The sequence below is a fragment of the Protopterus annectens genome, chromosome 6.part0 (assembly GCF_019279795.1).
Source record: "Protopterus annectens isolate FY-2018-M chromosome 6.part0, PAN1.0, whole genome shotgun sequence".
Taxonomy (NCBI): domain Eukaryota; kingdom Metazoa; phylum Chordata; order Ceratodontiformes; family Protopteridae; genus Protopterus; species Protopterus annectens.
This window is the reverse complement of record NC_056737.1, coordinates 1097418015-1097434079: the sequence shown is the minus strand read 5'-3', so window position 1 is coordinate 1097434079 and position 16065 is coordinate 1097418015. Positions and strand designations below refer to the sequence as shown.

The 16065-nt window shown below is 31.8% G+C and overlaps 1 protein-coding gene across 1 annotated transcript in view; it reads right to left on the bottom strand.

The window, feature by feature from the left end:
• Window positions 1–16065, bottom strand: part of LOC122803946 (D-glutamate cyclase, mitochondrial-like) — a 316311-nt gene that overhangs the window by 93853 nt on the left and 206393 nt on the right. The window lies entirely within an intron of this gene.

The following is a 16065-nucleotide window of genomic DNA, read 5'->3' as shown; positions in this document are numbered from 1 at the left end:
ACTACAATGCATAATCATGGTGATATGGACTTGCCAAGTTCAGCGCGCCTGTGTAGGGGGGTTCAAGGCCCCCTTCACAAGCATACTGACCTTGATAAGTCCATATCATAGCAGAGATATGCTATGTCAGTCACATATCAAGAACATATGATGGACAATGTGAAAAACAAATACTAAAACCTGTCATGTCCTCCTCTGACTCCACTGCCATTTTCTCAAATTTTCAAATACATTTGAATGAATTCCATAGTATTTATACATAACATCTTAAATAACTACATACATTATTTACATTAACCTGACACTATAACAGATCTTAATGTATACACTTACTTTATAAGTATATCCAATCCATTATCAGTGTCTGATCAATTACTGTATAGTGTCAATCAACTATAAGTCTTTTCCCCAAGGGATGTTGATAAATGGCTTTGGATAAATTCTTAGTTCTTTAATTTTAATTTCCAATAATGCTGTGGTCTTCAGTAGACTGTATAAGCCTTCAAAAGTTGGCATTGTGTTTGTATTCCATCTTCTTGTTATACACTTCCTTGAAATTGCAAGTATAGTCCATACTAGATACATGTTTGACCTATTCAAATGAGGACCTGCATTCGCATTTAATAATACAAGAGCTTTAGTTAAATAAAATGATACATCCAATAAAGCTTGTAGAACTTTATTAATACCATTCCAAAATGGCTTAATTTTAACACAATCAAAGAAAATGTGGTTCCAATCTGCATTGTGTACTTGTTCACATCTCCAACATATTCCTTTTATGGAAGAACTCATTTTACTGATTCTATCTGGGGTTAAGAATGCTCTGTGCAAGCATTTCCAATTAAAAACTTTCCAGTATTGTGTAAAGGATGTATATTTTATCAATAAGATATTTGTTTTAATATCTTCAGTTAACTTGTATTGAGTGCCCTTTTGTAATATATTTCCAATATGAGGTTTTGGCTGTTGTTTTACAGTTTATCAATATTTTGCAAAATTTTATAATACTGTTTCCCATGTCAAAGTCATTATATATGATTTCATATATGTATTTCATAAATTTAGGCATTTCTTTAAATGAAGAATTGTTAATTATTCTACTTAAAGCTTGTGAATATGACAGAATACTCTGTAAAGTTAGCCAGTCCTGTTGTGGAATTTTGTATGTTGTTTTTATTACTTGCATATCTAAAACTTTTAGTTCTTTGATACATTGGAGCCAACAAACAAATCCTTTCTGTTCCCAGGAATTAATAATTTATCTATATATATGTTATGTGGAAAGGTCTTTGTGACTATAAATGGTTTTAAAAGATCAAACCAGATTTTTAAATCTATATTTGCATTAATAATTTTCCTAAATGTGCCAATATAATAATTAATCATATGAGTTTTAGTGGGTTTAGTTATGTTATATTGCATACTAAATCATATGAGTTTTAGTGGGTTTAGTTATGTTATATTGCATACTAATACATATGTGCCATGGCAAATTGTTTTTATCTGTTATTTGAAATTTTTTTTGTAAATCAAATTCATTTATTGATATTACAGTTAGTAATTCTTTCCAATTTGCAGAGTAATTTAGAGTTATCCAGTCTGAGATTGTTTTAGATATTGATGCTTTTTATATATGTTTCTATATCAGAAAAGTTTAATCCTCCCTGTTTCCATGGTCTGATATGATATGTTAAAGCTATTCTGTTTCTTTTGGGAAACCATAACAATTTTATTATGTATGAATTTATTTCTTTAAGTATATTCCTTTCTGGTAATAGTTGTATTGTCAATGTTATATATAGGATCTTGGGCAGTAAAACCAATGTATTAACTGTAGTCTATCTTCAAATGTTAATATTATTTTGTTCCATTTTTCCAGATAGATTTAAATTGTATTGAAGACATTATTGTAATTTTTACTAATTCATTATTATTCTTGGATAACTCAGTTCCTAGATATTTTAAGGTAGATTCTTGTTTCCCTATGATGTGATCCCCGTTAGTCTGCAATTCTTTTTTCTTTTTATTTAAAAATAAAAATTTTGATTTATTGAAGTGGAGTCCTGAAGTCATATGAAATTTGTCAATTAATATATTTAGTTCTTCTAATGTCTCTTTTGCATTAGATACTGTTAGTAATATGTCATCAGCAAATAGCATTACTTTAGAATTATATTGTTCTTAAACATTTATTCCTTTGATTTTTATATTGTTACAAATTGAATCTGCCAATATTTCAATAACCAGAGCAAATAGAATCGGTGACATGGGACATCCTTGTTTAGTGCCTTTTGTTATATGTATAGATTTAGAGGTAAAAGGACCTAACTTGACATATGCTAAATTATTTGTATAGATATTCTTTAGGAGATGAACAAAGGATGCAGGAAATTCAAATAGCATTAGGATTTTGAGTACATAGTCCCAATTTAGGGAATCAAAGGCTTTCTCTATATCTAAGCCAATGAGTGTTTCTTTATTTTCTTTATTAACATAATCTATAGGATAAATTATCCTTTTAATATCGTCATGTGTGTGTCTATGATATATAAATCCAGTTTGATCATTATTTATTGTTTTAGATAGTGGTATTTTCATTCTTTAAGTTAATATTGTCATAAATATCTTATAGTCATTATTTAATAATGATATAGGTCTATATGAGGTACAGAGCTTTGGATTTGTTTTCCTTTAGGACTGGTATGATTAAGGAATATTTCCAAGAGTGTGGTATTAAAGTTTGTGACTGAATTTCTAATAGAGTTTTATGGAAGAGGGATACCATCTTTGAAGGAAAAAGTTTATATATTTCCATAATTATGCCATCTATACCTGGATCTTCATTATTTTTACCCGCTTTATTGTATCTGTAATTTCTTTGCAGGATATGGGTGCTTGCAGATCTAGTTTTAATTTTTCTGGTATTTTTCTTATATTAGAATTTTTTCATCTAGATTTAATTGACTGATATGTATATTTTCTTTTTGGAAATGTTCCATATAGTGATTTCTATAGGCATCAAGAATGTCACCTATATTCGAGACATTTTTCCCTTTCTTTTCATGGAAGATACTTTTAATTTTATTAGCTTTTCATTGTATTTTGATTCTTGTGGATAAATTATGTAGATATTTGGGAAAGGTGGCCAAGGTATTAATTTTTAGTTTTTCCAAAGCTAAACTATTTTTTTGTATTAGAATTTCATTGTATTTATTGTTTAATACTTCTACTTTATGTTTCATTGCCAAATGATTTTGATTTTTTCAGCTTTAACTGACAAAAGTTTGGATTGTAGATCTAATAATTCAGAATCCCATTCTCTGATTTTTTTTATACTAAGTTAGGGTTTTACCATATATGTAAGCTTTTAATGAGTCCCATATCATTATTTTGTTTATCTCTGTGGTGTAATTAATATCTAAGAAGAACTGTAATTCAGATAATAACCAGGGTTTGAACTCTTTAATTTTAGTTATATATGCTGGAATTCTGGAGTTAAAGATTAATGGTTTGTACCCATTTTGAAGTTTAAGTATCAATGAATTGTGGTCTAAAAGGGGGCAGGGAGTGATTGAGAAATTAATGATTTTAGAGTGTAAGTCATGGACAGCAAATATTTTATCTATTTTAGTTTGGGTACCAAATCTGCAATCTTGATAGGAAAACAACAAAGATTAAGCTTCTTTAAATTTGAAAGTATCTGCAAGATGAAATTATTCTACCCACTTGTTTAAAGCTTTTGATACAGCAGATGTACACAGTGGTCTTTTATTTGTAGTTTCAGAAATATCAAATATACAGTTGAAATCTCCTCTTAATATTAAGTTGCCTTTATAATTATTGGAAATGAAATCCAAGTGCTTTTTAACAGTTCCTGTTCCAATGCCTGGGAACCAGTATAGATTGGCTAGGATCCATATTCTGTTATATTTTGTTATTATATTTAACTATTACTAATGCCATAAGGCTTTCTTTATCTTCATACTTATAAATGATTTCTGGGTTAATCACATTTGTTTTCCATAAAATTGTTACCCCTTTTGTCTTTGTCTTATAAGTGGATTGCACCAATATCATATATTTCTTACAATTCCATTTGTAATTATCATTTGTTTCGAAATGAGTTTCTTGAAGGAAGACAATTTGTGCTTTGTTCAGTTTTAAATATTTCAGTAGATTTAATCTCTTGCTAGGATTGTTTAAGCCATTGGTATTTAAAGATAATAAAGTTAAATCCATCTTAGGTTATTTAGACTATGTATTTGTTGTTTTATTGTGACTATTAAACATTTTCCTCTGATAACTATAAAGTATATGTTTGAGTTTTAAAGGAAATTATCAGTTTTATACTTTGAGTGTTTACCAATAAAGTAATGTTTTGATCAGGCATATTAAAAATGTTTTTGTGAAATAACAAATTTAAATTAATAAATGTTAACAAAACTAAGATCTGCACTAGCCATGGAATGGAAATCATTCCTAATCTGATGGATAAACCTAAATCCAGCAGATTATCACTCATACCTTGACAATCCAGAACATCTGACCTCCATAAATTGAATTATCATGTGGAGAATATTTGTAATAGGAATAAGCAATATTTATATTATTTTGAACAGATATAGTACTATTGTAGATCAGACAGAAGTCTAATACAATATAAATGTCTACTTATTTTATAAGCGATTAATATTTACATGAAAGATAGATGACAAGCAATTCAATCATAGTAAAGTAGGATGTAGCATATATAAAACCTCAGTAAAAGATTACAGCACACCATTATTTAACATATTCACCCTTATTGATGAAGTATTTCAAAACGTATTACTTAATGTAAATAGATGGTAATAATAGTTATACCTAATGTTTATAATACAATGTATTTTACTGAATATATCAGAAGTTATATTTCATTGTTTGCCAGCATTTAAGTACTCACTTTGCTGCTAACTTACTTAAAGCATCAAGTTTGTTTTATGTGAACATTGATGAAAGTTAGTGCATTTTAATTATCAGTGCATTCCTCTTCCCTTCATTTCCTACACGTAAGGATTTTCATATCTGTCATTTCTTATTATAAAATAAATGAAATTATAGGTTAAAAAACAACAAATTAATTTATTGTGATTAATGCTTACAAGTTCCCTTTCCATATTCATAAATTGCCATTTTATGGCATATACTGAAAGTTTTTAGATTTAAATGGCAACATTCACTGAGTGATTATTGTCAATCTAATACTATTTGTTCAGAATGTGATTGTTACATTTTGTGACATTCCTAGTTCAGGTTTCTATTGTTTCCCTTGAACAACTTTGTCAATTTGATGTTATGTATAAAACATTAGTTACCTTGGTAACAGCTTAAGTATTATGTATGGTCAAGATGGGTTACAAAACCACAATTCAAGTTAAAGCAATTATATGACTTGTTATGCACATTTACTTACATGAGAAAATCATTATGCTTCCCCTTGATGTTCAATATAGTGCATGTCATTTATGACAAGTTAAAACAGTAGTGTTATTATACACAAGCCCGTGTTATTAAACTGGGTGTCTATTGTCAATTTAATACTATTTGTTCAGAATATGATTATTACATTCTGTGACATTTTAAGTTCAGGCTTCTATTGTTTCTCTTGAACAACTTTGTCAGTTTGATGTCATGTATAAACATTAGTTACCTTGGTAACTGCTTAAGTATTATATATGGTCAAGATGGGTTACAAAAACTACAATTCAACTTAAAGGAATTACACAACTTGTTATGCATATTTACTTATATAAGAAAATCATCATGCTTCCCCTTGATGTTCAGTGTAGTGTATGTCATTTATGACAAGTTAAGACAGTCGTGTTATTATACACAAGCCCATGTTAGTAAATCCTGTCATTAATATCTAAATTCAGCAGACTGCTTCATCTTATATGACGATTATATATTTTATATCTAGATTTACTAAAATCATACATTACATAACTATTGTGTGTATTTTTTTTGTCTGTTGCTTAGTTATTTGACAGACCACAAGCTGTAATGCTTATTCTTATTATTAGCTCCTTCCAAGCATGTTTATACAGTCACAAAACGTAAGATAGCAGCAACCAATTCTCCACTCGAGCAGGACTCCAATACAGTAAAATAATCACTTCTTGCTGATAAAACACAGGTTTATTTTCACAGATAAATCCACACATATAGTAAAACAATCTCCTGGTTAAGCGCTTTCATCTGAAGGACTCAGATTTCATCAGAACCAATAGGAACTCCATCAACACCATTTTATATATACTAATTTTTTAAAGTTTACCTTTAAGGCAGATAAATTTGGAATTGCCTACTTAGACACTTTTATAAGTACAACTCCAGATGGATTTGCTTCACAAATCTACAGAAAGTCTACCTTCTCAAATGATTACATTGAATTTGGTAGTTGCCACCCTCAACATGTATTTAGAAATGTGCTAAAAGGTCAATTTATTCGTGCAGTGAGGATGAGTTCTTCTAGGGAGACCATGGAAAAAGAAATAGATACTATTTCCCGAATGTTCTTGGACAGAAAATACCCAAAAAGAATGGTTCAAAATGTGGCTAAATATGTTAAAGACAATTGGGGTATGAAATACAAACCCCTGTTGGGACAGGTATTAGGAGAAAAGACAAAGGAAAATACCCAAATCAGCAGGACAGTTTGTATTATCATGTTCAGCCCATATACCAATCTGGTAAAAGAAATAGTCAAATGACACTGGGAATTATTGAATATCCCTGACAATAATTTGGCTAACATGGAAAAGAACCCTGTTTGTGTCTACAAAACTGCACTTAATTTGAAAAAACTTTTGGAAGTTAGTGCACATGTTAGGACAAAAAAGAAAAGACAGGCAACAAAAAAGTGTGGTTCTTGTAAGCAGTGCCAAAATATTAATGAAGAGAGTTTGGTTATATTAGATAATTTGATGAAAACTAAATGTAGGAGTATCGCAGGGAATTGTCATAGTCAGAGGGTGGTATATCTTGCCTCTTGTTCTTCCTGTACTGCTTACTACATAGGGAAGACAGAGAGAAAATTTAAGACAAGAATATATGAGCATCTTTACAAAATAAAGAAAAAAGATACAAAAAATGCCCTCAGTAAACATGTTTTGGACAAGGGCGAAGACCACACTTTTAGATTTATGATCATAGACCAGGTTGAACAAACATCATATGGTGGTAACTGGAAAACATGGTTAGCATATAAAGAAAGTGAGTGGCAAATATATTGTGATGCCACTACCCCACCCGGTTTGAATGATTTTATTAGTATAAAGCCTTTTTTAAGTCTGGACAGGGTATAATTTGAGGCAGACTCTTCATTTTTATTCTAGTTCACTTTCTTTAAATATATTAATATTTTCCCAAGTATTTTCCTAAGTATTTTAATTATTTAGATATTCATCATCATACTTTTAATATAAAAAGAATTAATTGAAAGGACAGTATTTATTTATTTATTATTTACAAAATATTTATTAACTATTTAAAATGTATTATTTATATTTATATAAGTCCGTAATGAAGTAATAATTTACTTGTTTACCTCTTGTATTTTTGCACTTGAAAATTTTTGCACTTTAACTTTTTGCACTTTAATTGTCTACGTATATGTAGTTATAAATGACAAACTTCAGCACATATATGATTTTAAGTACTTGTCTAGGTATATATTCTTCTTGTATACAGTTTCTTTTAGGTTAAAGGCTTTGATCTGTACCTTTAAGAATGCATATATTATTTTTGGCGCCAATTTGTATATATAAAATGGTGTTGATGGAGTTCCTATTGGTTCTGATGAAATCTGAGTCCTTCAGATGAAAGCGCTTAACCAGGAGATCGTTTTACTATATGTGTGGATTTATCTGTGAAAATAAACCTGTGTTTTATCAGCAAGAAGTGATTATTTTACTGTATTGGAGTCCTGCTCGAGCGGAGAATTGGTTGCTGCTATCTTACGTTTTGTGGTTGGACCTTTGGGTATTTGCGTGTTTTCTTATAATGTTTATACAGTCCATAGACTTTAAATTATGAGAGCCTTCTAGTTTCTTATTTGTTATATTTCCATCCTTACATACACACATATCAGTACTTCAAGCACAGGCAACAATGCCTATCCAGTTTTGCCAGAATACCATTCACTAGTTCATGTGGTGTGTTTCCAGGCTGTTCTTAAAATATCCAAACCAATATTTGTCCTGTTCTATTTTACCAGCCTGTTCCATGCAGTGGCCTCTCTGCCAGTGAACCACTCAACACAACTTCCATTCCCACAGATATTTCCACAATGGAAATCTGATGACTCTCTAGCACTTCCTGACAACCCAAAACACCCCTAGAATCAGCTAATCCCATATGCCCAACACGTCTGAGCAAGCTCACCTCCCAGACCACTGCAAAGGGTTCTGCACAAGACCAAGTGCTCGTAGTCTTTCATAATAACTTAGACTTCCACTCTTATGTAAGTCCTTAATGTGCTTGGACCAAAATACATTTTAAATAGAAAATTGCTCTTATTATTTATTTATTTATTTATTTTATCTATCAATAATCAACTTAATGAGCAAAGCAAAGTGTTGGGAGACCATCAATATGTGCACATGTGGTTTAAAACTGCCCTTTTACTATATATATATATTTTTTTTTTTTTTTACAACCAAAAACGTAATTGCCGAGAATCAACTCGGAGGCTGCTCAGAGTCATTAAGCATTACTGTCACTCTGTCTCCATTACCATAGCAACTTGAGAGCATCTGTTTCTGTTAATGTGTCTGTGTACTGCATACCAGGGACTCATGATGCACCTGAAGCAAAGCTTCAGTTCACTGCAACTTCAAGATTAAATTCACTCCCTTTCAGCGAGGCAGCAGCCAGGAAAAGAATGGAGAGCAAACAGATAAAAAAGTAAATAAATCCTCCCAACAAGCCGCCACAACAAGAGATAACACATTCTTCCAGCCTTCCCACCTCTCACTCAGCAGATGTATAAACAAACTATTCTCTGCCAAAATATCCCAAACCACAGTTTTACCCACCCCCTTCCCCTGGATCCAGGCTAAAACACCAAATGTTTCTTCCTAATATACAAGCATCAGTAAACCTTGATCACAAGCTGCAACACACAGCTTCCCAGAGATGAAGACGGCAACATACAACAGCTGCCAGAAACAGCTGCATTCACACACATCATGTCAGGCTTAATCAAACAGCACTCAAAGCTATGATGCCTGCCGTAATTTTTATTAACTATGTTTAGACAGAATAATAATGACATTTGTACTAGCTGCCAGACACAGCTGCATCCACACACACAATATCAGCATTGATCAAACAGCACTCAAAGCTATGATACCTGCCATAATTGATATTAACTATGTTTAGACAGAATAATAATGACATTTGTACTAACTGCCAGACATAGCTGCATCCATGCACATCATATCAGGATTGATCAAACAGCACTCATAGCTGTGATACCTGCCATAATTGATATTAACTATATTTAGACAGAATAATGATGACATTTGTACTAAAAGCTTGCTGCTAGTTTTTAACCAGGATATACATGACATTTCTAAATCATACTTTAACTGAAGAAGGCATTAGTCTCCATGACAGCATTTTTTTCAAAACACTCTACTGTTACTGCTATTATATATGATGTTAATTTGTTACATTTGAGTCTGAACTCTGATGAATGATACCTTGTTGAATTAGTTAATTAATTGCTTAAATTATAAGTAAAAACAATGCAAAATGAACAAGATAAGTATTCACTGAGTTCAAGTAGGGGAATAGAAACTTCTATGTTTGTATTATATGTTGCTTTGTTTGGCTGATATATATAATGTAAATAGTACCCATCTTGACCTACCTTTGTTTGTGAAGAATTATTGGACTCTGAACATTCTGAATACATTATTATTGTTTCTCAGTTGTTTAAGAAACCCTCCTTTTTTAAAATAAAAACAGATGACAAGTGATGTACCATATCAGTTGATACTTTGAGAGATGTAGTTGCAAGAGTTATTTTTTTGGGACAGCTATCTTGGAATCAGTTTTATGTTTCTTCATTCTACCATCAGTCCCAGGATTTGTTTCTTTTATTCTTTTAAGAGTATGGGCCATCCATTCCATTTCTTCTGGGATAGACACTATGTTGTTGTTTTTAATGAATATAATAGCTTATTCTAAGTCATTGAAGGCTCTCATCTCATTGGCAAAAAGTATTTTTATCTTGGCTGGAAAGGCCAGATGTGCTTTAATGTTGTTTTGTTTCGACAATTTTATTATTGGCCAGATTTGTTTCCTTTGTTCTAGTATTCTGGAAGAATAATCACTGTCAGACCTTATCAGGCTTTGATTGTATTTTAAGGGTGATTTTCTCCAAGAAGATTTTAATATTAGCTCCTTGTCCAGAAATTAAAGAAATGTTATAACTATGGATCTAGGTGGAGTATTTGTTGAGTTAGAAGCAGGTTTCCTCATTGCTATATGCGCCCTTTCAATTCCAAATGAAAGTCCCAGTTTCAAGTCTAAAAATTCAGGAAACCAGGTTGTTAAGAATGAAATAATGTCTTCTCCTTCAGTGTTTTCAGGCAGACCAAAGATCCTTATGCTGCTTCTCCTTTCCCTGTTTTCTAAGTCATCTATTTTGTTAAGCAGCCATGTATTTTGTTTAAGCAGAAATTCTGTTTGGAATTTTTCCTCTGAGTCTCCATTCAATGTCATTTAGAGAAGTCTCTATATTTGTTATTTTTGTATGGTGTTAATGTAATAGTTCCTTAAGAGTATCAGTCTGTTTTTGAGAATTTAGTTTGAGGTTTTCTAAGTCATTTTTAAAGACATCCATCTTTAAAGATAGTTCCTGTAAGGTAAATGTCATTAATTGCATCTCTTTTTTCAAAGCAGCATCTGAATGAGAATTCCTTGAGTTGTTTATATTCAGTGACTCAATATATCTCCAAGTTACTTGACAGGAAAATTATTGTATATCTCCACCAAAATTGATATTTATGTAGTTTAGTAGTTTATAAATAGATTTCTGACATTTTAAACTTGAAAATAATAAAATTTTCCTATATTATTATGCTAGTTTATGGAGCTCTCAAAATTCACTGCTCTCAGTTGGCCATGTAGGCTCTGCCCCCCTTCATCATTTTCTATAATGCTTTGTGACTCTTGTTTCTAGTATTTTTCATCTGCTTCATTATTATAACATTTATAGAATCCCCACTGCAGCAGTCTTGAAACATTATTATGCCTTTAAGTATACAGTACTTGTGCCATTAGTGTATCACATCCAGTGCAAGATGTGCAACTGTTTCCAATTCTCTTCTACAAAACCTGCATTTGTCTGTTTCTCCAACATGTTCAAAGGACTTTGTAAACCAATGTGTATGTACTCCACTGTCTTGGGTCACCAATATTAACTTTACGTCTTCTGGTATAAATTCACTTCTCTCTAACCATTCCTGCATTCGATCCTGATCAACATGAGCTTGTTCCAAGAATTTTCCATACTTGCAACTATATTTATGCATTTTCTATATTTCTTGCCTTCTCATGTGATTCTTCACCTTATAGTCTTTCTTTTGTTTTTGGCACATTCAGCTGCTGCCCAATTTTTATCTACCTCTGATTTGATTTCTATTCCCACTTGCTTCTCCTAATCTAAGCAGGGAAGCATCTTAAACTTATTCTCCTCATGTTTTAAAACTTCCACTACTTTTCGGTCTTGTGAGGTCAGCAGATATTTATGCAGTCCTGTGATTGCATACCTATACATGTAATCAGTTTCAAGGAGGCCCATACTGCCTTCAAAACAGAGAATATACAGTCTTGGTATACACTGATTTTTATAAATCATTTGATAAGCATGAAACATCCTTCTTGTTTTCCTGTCCAATCAATCCATCTCCTTTTGGGGCCAGACAGTCCCTCCAAAACTTTAAGTTAGGACAGGAAGAGCAAATTGGTTTATAGCTTGAACTTTGTTCCTAGATGTCAATGCTGTTTTTAGTATTAATTTAAGCCTTCTAAAATATTCCTTACTAAGTTTTATTCGCATTTGTTGTTGTTGATCCTTCATCAGTTCCCAAATATTTATACACTCCATTTTGATGTCCCAGGCTGATGTTTTCTTGGTGCACAGCTTTCCTGCTTTAAAGGTTGGCTTTGCACATTTATTTATATATCAATTTATCATCAACAAGACCAAATGGCATTCTTATACATTCTTATAAATAGAATAATTTGTTTATATTTTTATATGAAATTATCAATAAAATAATATAATTGGTATATTTAAAAATGCAATACATATAATTTATATGAATATTTATTCAGAAATTATTGTGAGATCACTTTAAATATGTATACAAGTCTTTCCCTCCTTTTTTGGAATTAATTATATAACTAATTGATTGATTGATTCTGTTAATGCATATATAAAAATTGCCATTGTGCTGCATTGAGTTGTGATCCTTTGAAGGCGAATTGCCGAGGTACCAGGTCTTTGAAAATAAAGGAGATTATTGCTGGAGAAGTATTGGCTGTTCGGTGTGTTACCTGTTTACTTACTATTGTGCTTTTCATGTCGTTTGCTTTATTTGTATATTGGATCCAAGCCGTACTTTTCCAGTGAGTTATTTTTTGATCCTGATTTTGACCAAACATTCTCGCGCTGAGATTATTGAACTCTTTCATCCATGTCGAGTAGTGAAAGCTCCAAACGGAGCCCTGCGTTTAATGCTTTGCTGTTTCAGGATAAGGTGGTGGAACGTGACAAAAGGTTTATCAGCAATGATCCCTGGAACTTGGGGGGGAATACAGATGCAGATGGTCGTTTTGCCCAGTTAAATAAATTGATGGCTAAGGAAGTTGCGCTGTATTTTGACACAAGGCTACTGGAGAAATATGTGAGTCTTAACATCACCCCTAGAGGGTTACGCATTGATAAGCTGCCAGCTGCACCTTTTTCAGATGATGAATCTGACCTTTTAGAGGAGTGGAAACAAACTTCTCTTTTATGTACCATAGGTTGGCTTCGCATATTGATCAAACGTAATCAAAAATCTCATGATAAACTCAAAAATGAGATTTCAGCATTGCAAAATGAACTCGTAGCTGAAGTGAATTACAGAGTTCAAATGGCCAACATAAGTGATAAAATGAACAAGTTAGAGGCTGACATTGTACAGAGAAAACGTAATAAACTAGTCCGGGACTTAAAAGATTACGAGACAGGTATTATTTTTAGTTGGCAGCGTGAACCTGTACGTAATCGCTCCAGGGGGAGGAGCTGGACTCGCAGCTCTAAACGAAGGAACTATTCAGCGTCATCTTTTTCTTCGACAGAAAAAGAAACTGTTACTAAAAATGTTTCTTTTGCTAGAACTATTGCTCCGAACCGAGTTGTTGACAGGGAAGTGGCAGAAGCTTCTAATGAAGCTTCTAACCTTAGTTCCACGGAGGACATGAACTTTCAAAATTACAACTACAATAAGGGCAGAAATGGAAGAAACGGCAGAAAGGGGCGAAACCGTTATAAATGAAGGTTTGAGAACAATTGCATTTAATAGAACTTGTCATAATGCACCTTCATTGGAGTGTGTTAATTTATCGGATTTGTGCTTAAACCATGATATGTTGAATGTTTTACATAAGGGGAGCAAATTTGTTCCTACGATTTTCCCGTCGTTTGCTGATATTTACTTAGAAGTGAAAGCATTTATTCGCAAGCTTTTATTGAGAGTATACTTTAGAAAATTCACTAATGTGAATGTGAATGTAAATGAAAATGTTCCTAATTTAAATGAAACTCATGATGAAGTATCTAATGAAATTGATTTTGATGAAAGTTTAATGAATTTATCTGTATATAATTATGAATATGATGAATTTGACTGTTCTTTTGAAGAAGGTGATGACTGTTTAACTTGTCCTAATACTGATATTAGTTCTAATGTCAATTATTTGACAGGATATGGCAAGTTAATGATGCCAAAATTTAGAAATGTTAGAAGCAAATTTACACCTACCATTTCTATACCAGCTATTTCAGTTTTTCAAAAGGTACTTCTAAAAGAGACAGAGTTAATGTTTAAAGAATTTTGTAGAGAGAAAAAACAATTCAATTTAAGCAAATAAGAATGGCAGGCCTTAAAAAATCTTAAAAAATTGAAAAACGATTATATATTTAAATGTGCTGATAAAGGGGGTAATTGGGTTATTTTGAATAGACCTGATTATTGTAGGATGGTTAACAAATTGCTCTGCAATAGTGAAGAATACACTAAACTTGATGGGGATCCTTTAAAATCTTATAATGAAGAATTATTATTTTTATTGGAAAGGGGAGAACGACTAGGATTTTTCTTGCATACTGATGTCAAGAAAATGTATATTAAAGACCCTCTTACACCAATATTATATGCTCTGCCTAAGATCCATAAAGACTTAATTGAGCCCCCTGGTAGGCCTATAGTATCAGGGATAGGCTCTTTTTTGGAGAATGTTAATGTCTTTTTGGACTTTCAGTTAAAAGTTTATCTCAACAGGGTTAGTGCTCACATCAGTAACACCCAAGATTTGATTAATGAAGTATCCAAAATTTCTTGGAACAGTGACTTCTATGGGGTGACTATTGATGTTAAGTCTTTATATACAAACATTAACATCAGGTGGGGACTTGAAGCCATTTATAATATGTTAGGTGAAGGTCCTAGGACTAGTTTTTTGATTTCTTTATTGGAATTTTGTTTGACTCACAATTACTTTGTGTTCAATGATGAGTATTTTCTACAAACTAAGGGGACTGCTATGGGAGCTGCTTATGCTCCCACATATGCTGTGATATATATGGACTCCTTTGAAAAAAAGTTTATTTACCCCACAGATTTTTTTAAACACAGAGTTATTTTGTATAAACGTTTCATTGATGATTTAATTTTTATATGTAAAGGGGATGTATTAGAATTTTGTGAATTTTTTGAATCTTTGAACACAAATGAACATAATCTCTCATTTTTGTATGAGATGAATAGAAATCAAATTAATTTTTTGGACCTGACCCTATTTGAAAGAAATAATATCATTGAATTTAGACCCTACAGGAAAAGTACGTCAGTGAATATGTTTTTGCATGCTACCAGCATGCATCCCCCCCATTTGTTGAGAGCTTTGCCTCATGGAGAATTCAAAAGAATATATCAGCATACCAGTATAGAATCTGAGTTGGATTATGAGTTAAATGAGGTATTTCTAAGATTAATTGAAAGAGGTTATGAAAAAAAGCAATTATTCAAAAGTATGAATAATGTTATGAATAAGCATAAAACATTCATAAAGTTTGAAATGGATGTTTTAGATCCAACAAAAAAAGAAAGAGATGTGGAAGAGATATTTTTCGTGACTAGGTACACAGCTTTTTCTAAAAAATTTGTTTCTTTAATCAAAAGATTTTGGTACCTGGTTAGCGAGGATGATTCTATAGGTGAGCTCTTTCCACATCACATAACGTTTTCATACAAAAAGGGAAAGAATTTAAAAGAAATATTAAATAATAACCTCTTAATAAAAAGAACCTCTCATACTATCAATGTGGGATCATTTAGATGTGGTTCTTGCAGTTTATGTGATAGAATAATTAATGTCAGGTCTATTAATAATGTCAACCATAACCCCAAGCACTATTTTAATTGTAAATCTATTGGCGTTGTATATATACTTACTTGCAGTTGTAATAACATATGGTATATTGGACAAACCAAAAGAATGGTCAGAGTTAGAATTTTAGAGCATTTATGGGACATTCGGAATTTAAATCTATCTAGTCCAGTTGCTAAACACTTCTTTGAAGCTCATGAGGGGAAATCGGATAGTTTAAAATTCAGCATCTTGGGTAAGCCTTTTTGTTGTAGAGGTGATAATATTTGTGATAGATTGTTGGAGCTAGAAACGAGGATGATTTTGAAGTTCAGTACCTTAAAACCTTTTGGTCTTAATTTAGAATTAGGC